The 17,427-nt window shown below is 39.8% G+C and overlaps 1 long non-coding RNA gene across 1 annotated transcript in view; it reads left to right on the top strand.

Annotated features, from left to right (window-relative positions):
* The window catches only part of LOC105746402 (uncharacterized), an 89,126-nt gene that overhangs the window by 20,107 nt on the left and 51,592 nt on the right, over positions 1-17,427 (top strand). The gene's annotated exons all lie outside the window — the stretch shown is intronic.

The raw sequence follows: 17,427 nt of genomic DNA, 5'->3' as shown, positions 1-17,427 counted from the left end.
CCCTCCCCAGCCACCCTCAAACCCGCAAAGCCCCAACCAAAGGCACCCCCTTGCCCCCCTTTTATCTCTTCTTTGTGTTCATACTTACCACCATCTCGTCTTAAATTCCACCCCTGCAGACATCGGCTCATATCCTTCCTCCACCCTCCGATTTCCAGTAAGCCTATCGTTCAGTCTCTTGCTATCTAGGGCAGCTTGTTTATTTCATATCATTGAGGTAATGTAGTATTTGTCTTCAATGTCTGGGTTGCTTCACTCAACCTAAGGTTCTCAAGATTCATCCATGTTATCACATGTGTTTGTAGTGTGTTTGTTCTTACAGCCGAGTAGTATTCCATTGTGTGTATATACCACATTTTATTGATCCACTCATCTGTTGATGGGCATTTGGATTGATTCCAACTTTTGGCAATAGTGAACAATGCTGCTATGAACATTGGTGTACATATATCGGTTTATGTCCTTGTTTTCAGTTCTGCTGGGTATATACCCAGCAGTGGTATTGCTGGTCATATGGCAAATCTATGGCTAGTTTTTTGAGAAACCGCCATACTGTCCTCCAGAATGGTTGGATCCTTCTGCATTCCCACCAGCAGTGGATGAGTGTTCCCCTTCCTTCACATCCTCTCCAGCACTTGTATTCTTCTGTTTTTTTCATAGCTGCCAATCTTATGGGTGTAAGATGGTATCTCATTGTAGTTTTGATTTGCATTTCCCTGATAGCTAGAGATTTGGAACATTTTTTCATGTGCTTTCTTGCCATTTGTATTTCTTCTTCGGAGAAGTGTCTGTTTAAGTCTTTTTCCCATTTTTTAAATGGGTTGTTTATCTTTTTATTTTCAAGATATAGGAGTTCTTTATATATGCAAGTTATAAGTTTCTTATCAGATATATGATTGCCAAATATTTTCTCCCACTGTGTGGGCTCCCTTTTTACTTTCTTGACAAACTCCTTTGAGGTGCAGAAGGCTTTAATTTTGAGGAAGTCCCATTTATCTATTAGTTCTTTTGCTGCTCGTGCTTTTGGTGAGATATTCATAAATCCATTTCCTATTACAACGTCCTGTAGATGTTTCCCTACACTGCTTTCTAAGGTTTTTATGGTCTTGGCTCTTATATTTAGGTCTTTGATCCATCTTGAGTTGATCTTTGTATAAGGTGTGAGATGGTAATCCTCTTTCATTCTTCTACATATGGCTATCCAGTTCTCCAGACACCATTTGTTGAATAGGCCACTCTCTCCCAGTTGAGAGGGTTTGGTGGCTTTATCGAATATTATGTGGCTGTATATGTGAGGTTCTATATCAGAGCTTTCAATTCGATTCCATTGGTCTATGTGTCTCTCCTTATGCAATACCATGCTGTTTTCACCACCGTAGCTTTATAGTATGTTTTGAAGTCAGGTAGTGTGATTCCTCCAATTTCGTTTTTCTTTTTCAATATGTCTTTGGCTATTCGGGGTCTCTTTCCTTTCCAAATAAATTTCATAGTTAGTTTTTCTAGTTCCTTAAAGAAGGCTGCGTTGATTTTTATTGGGATTGCATTGAATGTGTACATCAGTTTTGGTAGGATAGACATCTTAATAATGTTCAGTCTTCCTATCCATGAACAAGGAATAGTCTTCCATTTATTTAGGTCTTCTTTGATTTCCTTGAACAATCTTGTATAGTTCTCGGTGTATAAGTTCTTTACCTCTTTAGTTAAATTTATTCCTAAGTATTTGATTTTTTTATTTACTATTGTGAATGGTATTTGTTTCTTGATTTCCTCCTGATCTTGCTCATTGTTGGTGTACAGAAATGCTACTGATTTTTGCGCAGTGATCTTATAACCTGCGACTTTACTAAACTCATTTATGAGTTCTAGAATCTTCGTTGTAGATCTCTCAGGGTTTTCTATGTATAGGATCATGTCATCTGCAAATAATGAAATTTTGACTTCTTCCTTTCCAATTTGAATGCCTTTTATTTCTGGTTCTTGCCTCAGTGCTCGAGCAAGTACTTCTAAGACAATGTTAAATAGGAGCGGAGACAGTGGGCATCCTTGTCTTGTTCCTGAGTTTAGAGGGAAGGAGTCTAGGATTTCTCCATTGTAAACAATATTGGCTTTAGGTTTTTCATATATACTCTTTATCATGTTCAAAAAATTCCCTTGTATTCCAATCTTTTGGAGTGTTTTTATCAAGAAAGGGTGCTGTATTTTGTCAAATGCTTTTTCTGCATCAATAGATATAATCATGTGATTTTTTTCCTTCAATCTGTTTATATGGTGTATTACGTTGATTGATTTTCTTATGTTGAACCATCCTTGCATACCTGGGATGAATCCTACTTGGTCGTGGTGTATAATACGTTTAATGTGTTGTTGAATACGATTAGCAAGTATTTTGTTAAGTATTTTTGCGTCTAGGTTCATTAGAGAAATTGGTCTGTAATTTTCCTTTCTTGTGATGTCTTTGTTTGGCTTTGGTACTAGGGTAATGTTGGCATCATAGAAGGAGTTAGGTAATGTTCTTTCTGTTTAGATGTTTTGGAATAGTTTCAGCAGGATTGGTGTCAGTTCTTTCCGGAATGTTTTGTAGAATTCACCTGTGAAGCCATCTGGCCCTAGGCTCTTCTTAGTTGGGAGATTTTTAATAACTGATTCTATCTCTCTGCTTGTGATTGGTTTGTTAAGATCATCAATTTCTTCTTTTGTCAATATGGGCTGCTTATGTGTTTCTAGGAATTTGTCCATTTCCTCTAGATTGTCATTTTTGTTGGAATATAGTTTTTCAAAATATCCTCTTATGATAGTCTTTATTTCTGTGGGGTCAGTGGTGATATCGCCTTTCTCATTTCTTATTTTGTGTATTTGCATCTTCTCTCTTTTTTTCTTTGTTAGTGTTGCTAAAGGTTTGTCAATTTTGTTAATCTTCTCAAAAAACCAGCTCTTGGTCTTGTTTATCTGTTCAAGTGCTTTCTTATTTTCTATTTCATTTAGTTCTGCTCTTATCTTTGTTATTTCCTTCCTTCTTCTTCCTGTTGGGTTACTTTGTTGTTGTTTTTCTAATTCCTTCAAATGTGCAGTTAGTTCTTCAATTTTTGCTCTTTCTTCTTTTTTGATATATGAATTTATGGCTATAAACTTCCCTCTCAGTACTGCTTTTGCTGCATCCCATAAATTTTGGTATGTTGTGTTATCATTATCATTTGTTTCAAGATAGTCATTGATTTCTTTTGAGATTTCCTCTTTGACCCACTGTTTTTCTAAGAGTGTGCTGTTTAATTTCCAAATCGTGGTGTGAAATCTGGGCTTCTGTCCCTTGCAAATCTCCAGCTTGACTCCACTGTGGTCAGAGATAATGTTTTGTATGATTTCAATCTTTCTGAATTCGTTCAGCCTTTCTTTGTGGCCTAGCATATGATCTATCTTGGAGAATGATCCATGTGCGCTTGAGAAAAATGTATATCCTGCTGTGTTTGGGTGTAGCGATCTGTATATGTCTATTAGATTGAGCTCCTCTAATATACTATTCAGATGTTTTGTTTCTTTGGTGATTCTCTTTTGAGATGTTCTGTCCAGAGTTGATAGTGGTGTATTAAAATCCCCCACTATAATTGTAGATGTATCTATTCTTTCACTTAGTTTTTCCAGCGTTTGCCTGACGTATTTAGAGGCACCCTTGTTAGGGGCATAGATATTTATGATTGTTCGATCTTCTTGACAGATTTTCCCTTTGACTAAAATGTAGTATCCTTCTTTGTCTCTCACAATTGTTTCACATTTAAAGTCTATTTTGTCTGATATTAATATAGCTACTCCTGCCTTTTTTTGGTTATTGTTAGCTTGTATGATTGTTTTCCAGCCATTCACTTTCAATCTCCATGCGTCTCTGGGTCTAAGATGTGTCTCTTGTAGACAGCATATGGATGGGTCATATTTCCTTATCCAATGTCCCAGTCTGAATCTTTTGATAGGTGAGTTTAATCCGTTGACATTCAGTGTTATTACTATCAAGGAATTATTTGTGTTAGCCATATTTTGATTGGATTTGTGTTTGTCATATTTTGTTTGTATATTTTTTTTGTCTTTTTTTTTTGTTGTTGTTGGTCTTATACTCTCCTCCAACTTTGCCTTTCCTGTTTTTTCCTTTCTTCCTGCAGAACTCCCTTTAGAATTTCTTGAAGGGGAGGTTTCTTCTTGGTATACTCTTTCAGTTTCTGTTTGTCTGCGAATATTTTGAACTCTCCATCATGTTTGAATGCTAGTTTAGCTGGATAGAGTATTCTTGGTTGGAAATTTTTTTCCTTTAGTACCTTGACTATATCATACCACTGTCTTCTTGCCTCCATGGTTTCAGAAGAGAAATCAGCACTTAATCTAATTGAGCTTCCCTTGTATGTGATGGTTTTCTTTTCTCTTGCTGCTTTTAGGATTTTCTCTTTGTCTTGAGCATTGGATAATTTGACAAATATATGTCTTGGGGTGGGCCTGTTGGGGTTTATGACTTGTGGAGTGCGCTGTGCTTCTTGGATATGTACATCTGTCTCTTTCAGTAGATTTGGGAAGTTTTCAGCCATTATTTCCTGCAACACTCCTTCTGACCCCTTTCCCTTCTCTTCACTTTCTGGAATGCCTATAATACATATGTTTGAGCGTTTTGCATTGTCATTCAGGTCCCTAAATCCTAACTGGATTTTTTCTATCTTCTTATTAACCCCTTCTACTATCTGTTTGATTTCTGATGTACTGTCTTCCACATCACTAATTCTCTGCTCTGTCTCTTCTAGTCTGCTGATATTTGCTGCAAGTGTATTTTTGATTTCTTGAACTGTGGTGTTCATTCCCATCATATCTGTTATGTTTTTGCGTATGTCTGCAATTTCCCCTCCAAGTGATGTCTTCATGTTGTTAACCTCTTTCATTACTGCATCAAATTTGTCGGTGATAAATGTTCTGAGATCTTTCATTGCTTGTGCCAAGTTTTGCTCCCCTTCGTGATTATTGGTTTGTTGATTGGATTCAGCCATGTTTTCCTGATTATTGGTTTGGTTTGTAGATTTTTGTTGCTTTCTGGTCATCTCTTTATTTTGACGAATTTAATCAGTTCCTTAGCTTCTTTGTCTGCTCTTGGAGGTTAATTAGTTGTTATTTTTGCATAGGTGTTATATCTTCTCTTTGTCACTTTTTTCTTCTTATTCTAGTTACTTGTTGTTGGTTAAGCTCACTTTAGAGGAAAGTATTAGTGTTGGGGAAAGGCAATTGTGTAAGCAAGGGAAAAGTGTAAAGTAGTATTGGTGATGTATGTTAACAAAGCAAGAATATGAGATCTGGGAGGATGGAGGTTAGATTCGTGTAGATTGTATAGAGTTATAGCTGTAGGTAGAGTACCTTTTATGAAGTAAATGACTGAATATGGGAGGAATATGGTATGAACTATAAAGCTATTGTTTTCATGAGAGAGGGAAAAAGAAAAGAAAGGTAATAGTTTCAAGAGTGGATAACAGACAGAAAACAGAACAAAGGTATTAGAAATTAAGAGTTAGACACTTTGTGGATCAAAGAACGGGAGGTGGGGGGTGGAATATAGGAGAGACAGTAGATGATAGTGGATATCAAGATGCAGGGGAAGGGGGATAGTGTAGGTAGCCTAAATCAGTTTACACAGAAATGAGACAGTGGAGGATGGGAAAACCCCAGCAAATGTGAAGTGTTCCCTGTAGCACCTATTGTATACTTGAATTAAAATAAAATAAGTGGAAGATGAGGGACAAGAGGGAAAGAGAAAAACAAAAAACAAAAAAACTAATTATAATAAAGAAAAAAAGAAAGACAAGAAGAAAGGAAGAAAGAAAAAGAGGATGGGCAAACGGTGGGGAACGGATAGGGGGAAGAGAGATACAGGTATACACGTGTCACAATTACAACACTATCTAAAACAACAACTTCCCCCCGCTTTGCCCTAAAACCCCCCGTCTGTCTGCCCAAATGGGTCTGCAAGCACCTCCCTTCCCACAAACCCCCAATAGGCCGCCCAGGGCCCACGAACTCCCCAGTACTGCAGATGCTCCAAAAAAAAAAACAAAACAAAACAAACAAAAAAAAAAAAAACAAAGAACAGAAACCCCTCCGCAGGCCTGGCTCCGCCCGCCGCTGCCCGCCACGGAGGCCTGGACCGGCTCTGCCCGGCTCCTTACGCCACCGCAGCCTGGCCTGGCTCCGCCCGGCTCCGCTCGCTACAGCGGCCCAGCCGGCTCCCGCGTCCACCTCCCGCCGCCGCGGCCTGGACCGGCCCCGCCCGGCTCCGTACGCCGCCGCGGCCTGACCCAGCTCCGCCTGGCTCCGCTCGCTACAGCGGCCCGGCCCAGCTCCGGCGTCCGCCTCTCGCCGCCGCGGCCTGCACCGGCCCCACCCGGCTCCGTACGCCGCCGCGGCCCGCCCGGCTACACCTGGCTACGCTCGCTACAGCGGCCCCGCCCGGCTCCGGCGTCCGCCTCTCGCCGCCGCGTCCTGGACCGGCCCCGCCCGGCTCCGTACACCCAATATTTGTCCTTTTGTGTCTGGTTTACTTTGCTGAGTATAATGTCTTTAAGATACATTCATGTTATCATATGTGTCCCAATCTCATTTATTCTTACTACACATAGTATTCCATCATATCTATATACCACATTTTACTTATCCATTCATTGGTTGATGGACACTTGGGTTGTTTCCAACTTTTGGCAACTGTGAATAATGCTGCTCTGAACATCAATGTGCAGATGACTGTTTGTGTCATGTATTTTTGTTCTTCTGGATATATTCCTAGTAGACAAATTGCTGGATCATATGGCGTTCTATATTTAGCTTCCTGAGGAACTGCCAAACTGTCTTCCACGAGGTTGTACCATTTTGCAATATCCCACCAGCAGTGAAGGAGTGTTTCTGTTTCTCCACATCCTTTCCAGCACTTACTGTTGTCTGTTTTTTCATTAATGGCCATTCTACATGGTGCTAGATGATACCTCGTTGTTGTTTTGATTTGCATTTCCCTAATAGCTAGTGATATGAAATATTTTTTCATGTGCTTTTTAGCCATTTGTATTTCCTCTTAGGAGAAATGTCTATTTAAATCTTTGGCATATTTTTAAATTTGATTGCTTGCTCTTTTATTGTTGAGTTGTATGATCTCTTTATATAGAATAGAAATCAAACCCTTATCAGATATGTGGTTTCCAAATATTTTCTCCCATTGAGTGGACTGCCTTTTCACCTTGTGGATGAGGTTCTTTGAATCACAGAAGTGTTTAAGTTTGAGAATGTCCCATTTACCCTTGTTTTCTTTTGTTGCTCACGCTTTTGGTGTAAGGTTTTAGAATCTACCATCTACTTCCAGATCCTGAAGATATTTCCCTACATTTTCTTCTAGGAGCTTTATGGTACTTGCTTTTTTTTAAAAGATGTATTTTATTTATTTCTCTCCCCTTCCCCCCCCCCCCCATTGTCTGCTCTTTGTGTCCATTCGCTGTGTGTTCTTCTGCATCCACTTGCATTATCCAGGGGCACTGGGAAACTGCATCTCTTTTTTGTTGCACCCTCTTGCTGCATCAGCTCTCTGTGTGTGCAGTGCCATTCCTGGATGGGCTGTGCTTTTTTTCACATGGGGCAGCTCTCCTTGGGGGGCACAGTTCTTGTGCATGGGGCTCCTCTATGCAGGGGCGCCCCTGCATGGCACAGCACTCCTTGCACACGGCAGCACTGCACATGGGCCAGCTCACCATACAGGTCAGGAGACCCTGGGGCTTGAATCCTGGACCCTCCATATGGTTGACAGATGCTCTATCAGTTGACCCATGTCTGCTTCATGTCCACTTCCCAGTTCTTGCTTTGATATTTAGATCTTTGATGTATTTTGAGTTAATTTTTGTATAAGGTATGAGAAAGGGGTCTTCTTTCTTTCTTTCGGCTATGGATATTCAGTTCTCCCGGCACCATTTTTTTCATAGACTGTTATGTCCCAGCTGGGTGGGTTTAACAGTTTTGTCAAAAATCATTTGGCCAAAGATGTGAGGATCTGTTTCTAAACTATCAGTTTGGTTACATTGGTCTGTGTCTATCTTTATGCCAATACCATGCTATTCTTACAACTATAATTAGGTAATATGATTTAAAGTCTGGAAGTAGGAGTCCTCCAACTTCATTACTTTTTAAGATGTTTTTGGCTATTCAGGAGCTCTTACCCTTCCAGGTAAATTTGAAAATTGTATTTTCCATTTGCTTGAAAAAATGCTGGTGGAATTTTTTATTGGGATTGCATTGAATCTGCATATCAATTTGGGTAGAGGAAGTGGAAATGGCTCAAGTCATTAGGGGCCTCCATCCCACATGGAAGGTCCTGGGTTCAGTTCCCTGTGCTTCCTAAAAAGAAGATGAGCACACAATGAACAAAGACAGAGAGAAGACAGCAAATGGAAAAAAAAAAAAAAATGAGGGGAGAAATAAATAAATAAAATAAATCTTTTTTTAAACTTGGGTAGAATTGATTTTTTAATGATATTTAATCTTCCAATCCATGAGCATGGAATGTTCTTCCAAGTATTTAGGTCTTTCTTGATTTCTTTTAGCAATGCATTTAAGTTGTCTGAATACAAGCATTTTACATCCTTGGTTAAGTTTATTCCTAAATATTTAATTCTTTACTTGCTATTGCAAATGAAATTTTTTTCCTGACTTCCTCCTCAGATTGCACATTACTAGTGTATAGAAACACCACTGATTTTTGCATATTGATCCTGTGTCCTGACACTCTACCAAAATGATTTATTAGCTCTAGCAGCTTTGTTGTAGATTTTTTGGAACTTCCTAGATATAGGATCATATCATCTGTAAACAGTGAAAGTTTTACTACTTCCTTTCCTTTTTGGATGCCTTTTATTTCTTTTTCTTGCCTTATTGCTCTAGCTAGAACCTCTAGCAATATATTGAACAACAGTGGTGACAATGGGCATCCTTGTCTTGTCCCTGATCTCAACAGGAAAGCTTTCAGTCTTTCACCATTGAGTACAATGTTAGCTGTGAGTTTTCATATATAGCCTTTATCATGTTGAGAAAGTTTCCTTCAGTTCCTATCTTTTGTAGTATTTTTATCAAGAAAGGATGCTATATTTTATCAAATGCCTTTTCTGCATCAATCAATAAGCTCATGTGGTTTTTGTTCTTTGATTTATTAATGTGATGTATTATTCTGATTGATTTTCCTGTGTTGAACCAGCCTTGCATGCATGGTATAAAATTCACTTGATCATGATGAATAATTCTTTTAATGTGTTGTTGGATTAGATTAGCAAATATTTTATTGAGGATTTCTGCATCTGTATTCATTAGAGAACTGGGTTTGTAATTTTCTTTTTTCATACTATTTTTATCTGGCTTTGGTATTAGGGTGATATTGGCTTCATAGAATGGGTTTGGTAGTGTTCCTTCTTGTTCAATTCTTTGGAAGAGCTTGAGTAAGAGTGGTATTAAATCTTCTTTGAATACTTGGTAGAACTCACTTGTGAAACTGCTTCTGGGCTTTTCATTTTGGGGAGCTGTTTGATGACTGTTTCAATCTCTTACGTGTGATTTGTTTGTCGAAGTCTTCTATTTCTTCTAGGGTCAGTGTAGATTGTACATTCCTAGGAATTTTTCCATTTATTTTATCTACATTTTCTTTTTTCTTTTTTTTTTTTTTTTGGTATAAAGTTGTTCATAGTATCTTCTTATGATCTCTTTTATTTTGGGGGGTCTGTAGTAATGTTCCCATTTTTATTTTTTATTTCATTTATTTGTATCTTCTCTCTTTTTTTCTTAATCTAGATAAGAGTTTGTTGATTTTGTTACACTTCTCAAAGAACCAACTTTTAGTTTTGTTAATTCTATTGTTTTTTTTTGTTCTCAATTTCATTTATTTCTGCTCTGATCTTTGTTATTTAATTCCTTCTACTTGCTTTGGGATTTGTTTGTTGTTCTTTTTCTAGTCCCTGCAGCTGTATAGTTAGATCATTGATTTTAGCTCTTTCTACTTTTTTAATGTCTGCATTGAGGGCTATAAATTTTCCTCTCACACTGCCTTCGCAGCATCCCATAGGTTCTGATATGTTGTATTCTCATTGTCATTCATCTTGAGATATTTATTGATTTCTCTTCAAATTTCTTTTTTGACCCACTGATTATTTAAGAGTGTGTTGTTTAATCTCCATATATATATGAATTTTCCCTTTATTTGCAACTTATTGATTTACAACTTTATTTCATTTGATCAGAGAAAATGCTTTGTATAATTTCAATTTTGTGGGATTTATTGAGCTCTGCTTTGTGACCCAACATATGGTCTATCCTGGAAAAAGATCCATGAGCACTTGAAAAGAATGTATATCCAAAGAATTTTGGGGGTGCAGTGTTCTTTACACATCTAACAAGTTTAGTCCATTTATCATATTATTCAAGCTCTCTGTTTCTTTATTGATCCTCTGCCTAGATGTTCTATCCAATGCTGAGAGTGATGTATTGAAGTCTCCAACTATTATTGTAGAGATGTCTATTTCTCCCCTTGGTTTTGCCAGTGTTTGCTTCATGTATCTTGGGGCATCCTGGTTAGGTGCATATACATTTATGATTGTTATTTCTTCCTCGTGAATCATCCCTTTTATTAATATGCAATGTCCTTCCTTGTCTCTAATAACAGTTTTGCTTTGAAAATCTGTATCATCTGATATAAGTATAACTACCCCAGCTTTTTTTTTTTTTCTTTTGGTTACTGCATGCATGTAATATCTTTTTCCAACCTTTCACTTTCAATCTACTGGTATCCTTGGATCGAAGGTGAATCTCTTGCAGACAGCATATAGATGGCTCATATCTCCTTATCCATTTCACCAATCTGTCTTTTGATTGGGGAGTTTAATCCATTAACATTCATGTTATTACTGTAAAGGCAGTTCTTATTCCATCCATTTTGATCTTTGCATTTTGTCTGTCATTTTATTTTTTGACAATTTTAGCTACTGTTATAGATATAGTAATCATGTCTATACTCTCTTCCAAGTCTCTCTCTCCTGTCTTTTCTTTTCAGGCTGCAACACTCCCTTTAGTATTTCCTGCAAAGCTGTTTTTTTTTTTTTTTTAATGATAAATTCTCTTAGTTTCTCTTAATCTGTGAATATTTTAATCTTGCCCTCATTTTTGAAAGATTATCTTGCTGGATATAAAATTCTTGGCTGGCAGTTTTTCTCTTGCAGTATCTTAAATATATCATACCACTGCCTTTTTGCCTCCATGATCTCTGATGAGAAGTCAGCACTTAATCTTATTGGGTATCCCTTATATGTTATGCATGGCTCTCTTGCTGCTCTCAGAATTCTCTCTTTGTCTTTGGTATTTGACATTCTGATTAGTATGTGTCTTGGAGTTGGTCTATTCAGATTTATTTGGATGGGAGTATATTGTACTTCCTTAAATAGCTTGGGAAATTTTCCACCACTATTTCTTCAAATGTTCCTTATGCCTCTTTTCCATTCTCTTCTTCTGGGACACCCATGATATGTATGTTTGCACATCTTCTGCTGTCATTTAGTTCCCTGAGGGCTTATTCAGTTTTTCCCATTCTTTTCTTCATCTCTTCTTTCATATGTTCACTTTCAGAGGCCATGTCTTCAAATTCACTGATCCTTTCTTCTGCTACCTCAAAACTGCTGTTATATGCTCCAATGTATTTTTAATTTCATTGATTGTGCCTTTCATTCCCATAAGGTCTGCTATTTTTCTGTGTATGCTTTCAAATTCTTCTTTGTACTCATCCAATGTCTTCTTAATATCCATAATCTCTTTAGCCATTTCATTGACTTTATTAAGGAAATTTGTTTTAACATATATGATTAGTTGTCTCAATTCATTTATGTTGTCTGGAGGCTTATCTTGTTCCTCTAACTGGGCCATATCTTTCTGTTTCTTGGTATGGATTGTAATTTTTTGTTGGCATCTTCACCTCTGGCTTGCTAGATCTATTTATTCTGGGTACAGTTTCTCCTTTTAGTTTCAGGCTTCTTTATCTTTTATCCCTTGCTCATTGTGTAGTAGGAATTGAGGATATAGTTGGTGCTGTAAGCTATGGAGACCAAAGCTGCCAATGTTGCCTCAGGAATTGAAGTTTCTCCTACCTTTCTCCTCTGTCAGGGATAGGGAAGAGCTGCAGCTGTGTATAATAATCATGTTGGGCAAGACAAGACTATCTGTAGTTGCCTGGAAAGACTGATGATCTTCACACCCCTTTCTCCCATATCTTGGACAGGGATGGAGCTATAGTTGTGGGTAGCAATCTATGCTGTGTGGGTCCAAAATGACCACAGTTGCCCAGGGAAACTGACATAGCACCAGACCGCCTCCATGCCAAGGGTGAGAATGGACCCTCTGGAGTGCCCAACAATCTAATCCATGTGGGTTCAATAAGCCTCCAGTTGCCCTGAGAGGCTGAAGGAGTACTGTCCCTGCTATCCTTTGGGGGGTGAGAATGGAACCACCAATGCCCAACAGTTCAGTCCCTGTAGGCTGAAAGTACCTGCCACTGCCCAGAGAGGCTGAGAAAGCACCAGCCCGCTCCTATCCTATTGGGTAGTGTGGGTTGCTCTACAGGCACACAACAGTTCAGTCCCTTTAGGCCAAGAATACCTGCTATTGCCTGAAAAGGCTGAGGAAACACTAGCCCCCTCCTGTCCTATTAAGGCATGGGGTTGGGTCCATAGGTACCCTACAGTTCAGTCCCTATAGGTTGAAAGTACCTGCCATTGTCCAGAGAGGCTGTGGACACACCAGACTCCTCCTATCCTATTGTGGGGAGGGTGGAGCCTTAGGTATCTAACAGTCCAGTCCACACAAGCTGAAAGTGTCTGCTTTTGCCTAAACAGGCTATGGAAACAGCAGCCCCTTCCTTTCCTGTTGGGTGTGAGATGGATCCACAAGTACCCACCAGTCCAGGCTGTGTGGGCCAAAAGCACCTGCAGTTACCCAGAGAGGCTGGGCAAACATAGTCTGTCTCTTGTCCTATTGGGGATGGGGTGGAGCCACAGGTGCCCAACGGTCTGGTGTGTGCAGGCCAAAAGTGCCTGCAGTTGCCCTGAGAGGCTGAGGGAACACCAGCCCCCTCCTATCCTATGGGGGGACACAGATGGAGAAGGGCTCAGAGGCACTCAGCAAACCAGTTTGTGTGGGTTGAAAACTCCTGCCATTGCCTGGAAAGGCCAAGGATACCCAGCGCCTCTCCTATCCTACTGGGGTGCAGGCAAGCAGCCCCAGGTGACTGACTATTCAATCTGTGCCAGTGGAGAGCACTTGCAGTTGCCTGGAGAGCCTGGCACAGGTCCCTCCAGCCTTCTCTCTGCTGGAGGTGGGGCTGGAGTCTAGGCTAGGGCTGTAGTCTGGTCTTGGTGGAAAGAAGGCAGTCCCTAACTTCACTGGATTTTCAGTCAGCCTGGCTTTCCCTCATGCTGGGAGCAGAGTCAAAATGGCTGCTATGGGACTCTTTCCAACTTGGACAGGCTCAAACCCTAGCTGTTTCAAGGATTATACTTTCGTCCACTAATCAGTAGCTGCGGTCAGTGGACAGCTGTCTCTTCCTCTACCATTTATGGGAAATGGAGCTTCAAACTTCAGCCATGGAATAGCTCCTGAGCCAGCTTGCGCCACTAGAATAGGATGGGTACTGGCCTCTTCAACATGCCTTGCAGTTTCCCAGAGAGGTGGTGCAGGTCCCCCCAGGTTCCTCCCTGCTGGAAGCGGGGCTGGGATTTAGGCTAGAGCTGCAATCTGATATAGGTGAAAGAAGCTGGTCCCTGCCAGTACTGTGATTTTCAGTCAACCCCGCTTCCCCTCATGCCAGGGGTGGAGTCAGAATGGTGGTTATGGGCCCCCTTCTGACCTTGACAGATTCAAGGTTTAGCTGTTCCTAGGATCATACTATAGCTCACCAAATTTACTTATCAGTAGCTGAAGTTGGTCCCACATCGTGTCTTCCTCTCCCTGTTTTTGGGAAATGGAGTTTCCAACTCCAGCCACAGAATTGCTCTTGAGGCACTTCGGGCCACAGGAACCAACCTCCACAGCATGGAGTGCTCAACTCACGAATCCTTTCTGCAGATGGCCAGTCTCCTCCTTCCATACTTCCAAGGATGTTGCAGGATGCTCTTCTGTCTCCTGGGGCCCCCAAACAGATGTTTTAGATAGCTCTGGGTGATTACTAACTGCCCTATAAGAGGAGCTGACTCCAGGAGCTCCTACTCTGCTGCCATCTTGGCTCCCCCCCATCATACATTTTTTATCAATAAAGCAAACACTTTAGCAACAATGATTAAGTAAACAAAATTAATCATAGAAATATTTTTTAAATGTTAATTCTCTCTCCAACAATTTTTTTATTGCCAATCACGTATCCCTAAATTCATGTGTTGAGTTCCTGTAAAATGACGTTCTACTGTATCATCTTACCAAATCCCTCCTCTCCCCATCAGGATAATTCTCTAAGTGAAGATTCTATTTCAATAAACTACACCATAGGGGCTTAATACATATTTGCTGATAATTGTGACAATACTAGTGACCAAATGTGAGAAGCTCTCTCTAACCATTAAGGGGAATAGAGCATAAAAACAAAACAATAGAAACACTTTTTAAAAAAAGGTTCTAATCAAGATTGAAAACATTTGAGTTATATTTCCATGCATAAACCAGTAATCTTTTCTTTAAATCAATCATTACAAGTTTTAGATATTCTTTTTTTCTTCAAACTAACAAATTAATTTTATTACGTCTTTAAAATATGACAAATAGGTCTGGCATCTTGTTGTTTCCATAACTGGACAAATCAGATCTTATTCATCAACCTGATGAACTGTTTCTTTTTCAGAGACGTAAATAATATCCAAAATTTCTCTGATATCCTCATTTTTAACTGTTGTGGCTTTCTGAATCAAAGCAACTGAGGTTGATACAGGTTTGATGTCATTTCCTTCAAGAAGGAATGTAACTTTCTGAGCTTGAGAAACTGAAAAGTAGCGCCTGGCCTCATCCTAACCCTGCAAATATGTTTTTCGCCCAACAAATTTTTTATTTCAACAAGAGACCCACTCTTCTGAATAATTACATTGATGGGTATTTTAGTTTGCCAAAGGCTGCCAATGCAAAAATACCATAAATGTTTGGCTTTTTATAATGGGGATTTATTAGAGTAAAAGCTTACAGTTCTGAGACAGTGAAAATGCCCAAATCAAGGCATCATCAGAGATGCTGTCTCAGCAAATTCAATTGTGGGCAATCCTGGACTCCTGCCACATAGCAAGGCAAAATGGCAGCTCTCCTTCTGGGTCTCTGCGTTCTCCTCTAGAACACTTTCTCCCCAAGCTCAGCTGTAGGTGATCAAGCACATGGCAGGGCTCTTCAGCTTTGAGCTGCTCTGTTGGCCTAGCCTCTCGGGGGTCTCTTTCCATGCCTCTGTGCTCCATTGATTCTAGCCTCCAGCCTGTCTCTCAGTCCTTTAGGGCTTCTCTAGTCCTTTAGTACAAGGCAGGGTAAAATGGCAGCTATCTTTCTTTGTGTCTGTGTGTTTCTGTTTTTAGTTCTCAGTTATTTATTTCTTTTTAAAGATTTATTTATTTCTCTCCCCTCCTCCCCCCCCAGCCCGGTTGTCTGTTCTCTATGTCCATTTGCTGTGTCTTCTTTGTCCACTTCTGTTGTTGTCAGTGGCATAGGAATCTGTGTTTCTTTTTGTTGCGTCATCTTGTTGTGTCAGCTCTCCATGTGTGCGGCACCATTCCTGGGCAGGCTGCACTTTCTTTCGCACTGGGCGGCTCTCCTTTCGGGGTGCACTCCTTGCGCATGGGGCTCCCCTATGCGGGGGACACCCCTGCGTGGCACAGCACTCCTTGTGCACATCAGTACTGTGCATGGGCCACTCCACACCAGTCAAGGAGGCCCGGGGTTTGAACCACAGACCTCTCATGTGGCAGACGGATGCCCTAACCACTGGACCAAGTCCGCTGCCTCAGTTTATTTAAGACTCCAGTGAAAGGGTAGAGACCTAACCTGGGTCACACCTAACGGACATAGTAAAATCAAAAGCCCTGAAACTATCTAATTAAAAGTGATCTAATCAAAAGGTCCCTTAACTGAGTCTAATGCAATCAAAGGACCCCACACCCACGGGAATAGGTGAGTTCAAAGAACATGATCTTTTCTGGGATTCACCCAGACCTATCTTTTGAGGAAAGTCCAGCCTAACATCCTTAATCATGTTCTGTGTAAGATGACAGAGAGGGCAAACTGTAGTCATTTCCTTTCTATTTCCATATCATTTGTCAACCCAAAGCCTCTTTTCTTTCTTTCCATGGAAACTGAGTTCTACACTGATGGGATTGAAGTCCTTCTGCAGGGTTCCTCTGGGGCCCTTCACAATAATTGTGTACCTCTTTGGCATGATGTCCACATTTTCTCTAATGTTGACAGTCTTGGTTGCTGAGATGGTCTTCATTCTCATTAGATGGGGTAAAGGGCTTCAGATATCCTTTTATATGTACGGAATGACTCTAAAAAATAAACAAGGGCCTGATACGATGGTTGCCTCTGGGGAGAACTGGTAGATGGTGAGATGGAGGTAGGAAGGGGGCTTATTTTTATTGAATACCATGTTGTGCCTTTAGGTTATACCATATGCATATATAACCTACTATAATAAACTACTTGATTTTTTAAAATTGAAGCTTTTACATTAGCTTTTGTTTAGAATTTTATATTGAGAAGAGGACTTTCTTATACAAATCAGCCTAAGCCCATGTATTACAGAGGAGGAAACTGAGATAATAACTTGTCAAGAGACATTTCATTACTTACTCAGGGCTAAAAAATTGCTCTTGAAAAAATCATATGTGCATGTGTGAATTTGTATAAAACAGAATATACACCAAAAGTAAGAGCAACTGTGGATAAGTGATTTTTGTTTTCTAATTTTAGTTTTTCCAATTTTCTAAATTTTCTAATGTTCTGAATGTCTAACTTTCTAAAAATGTAAAAGGAATGTAAGGTGACTTTTATAATTAGAAGGGGAGCCATTTTAGAAGAAAAAGCTTCCTATAACTTAAGGTCAGTCATATGATTAACTTATTTTCCAGTTTCCTTGTAGCACAGAGAAAGTTTTGCAGTCAATTCACTGAAGAGAAAGCTATCAGAGAGACTGGCTGTCCAGCAATGGGCTGGTAAACCAGCTCTCTGAGAGTAGAACACCACCACCAAAAAAAATACAACACACACACACACAAACAAAAAAGCCCTGATCTGTAGCAATTGCCAATTTCTGTGGTGTGAATATCCCCCCCAACACCAATTTTAAGTTACCAATAGAATTTAATAGAATACAAAATTCCTGGCTATTTAACCATCAGT

Source organism: Dasypus novemcinctus, chromosome 8 (assembly GCF_030445035.2).
Source record: "Dasypus novemcinctus isolate mDasNov1 chromosome 8, mDasNov1.1.hap2, whole genome shotgun sequence".
Classification (NCBI taxonomy): Eukaryota; Metazoa; Chordata; class Mammalia; order Cingulata; family Dasypodidae; genus Dasypus; species Dasypus novemcinctus.
This window is presented reverse-complemented; position numbering and strand designations above follow the sequence as displayed.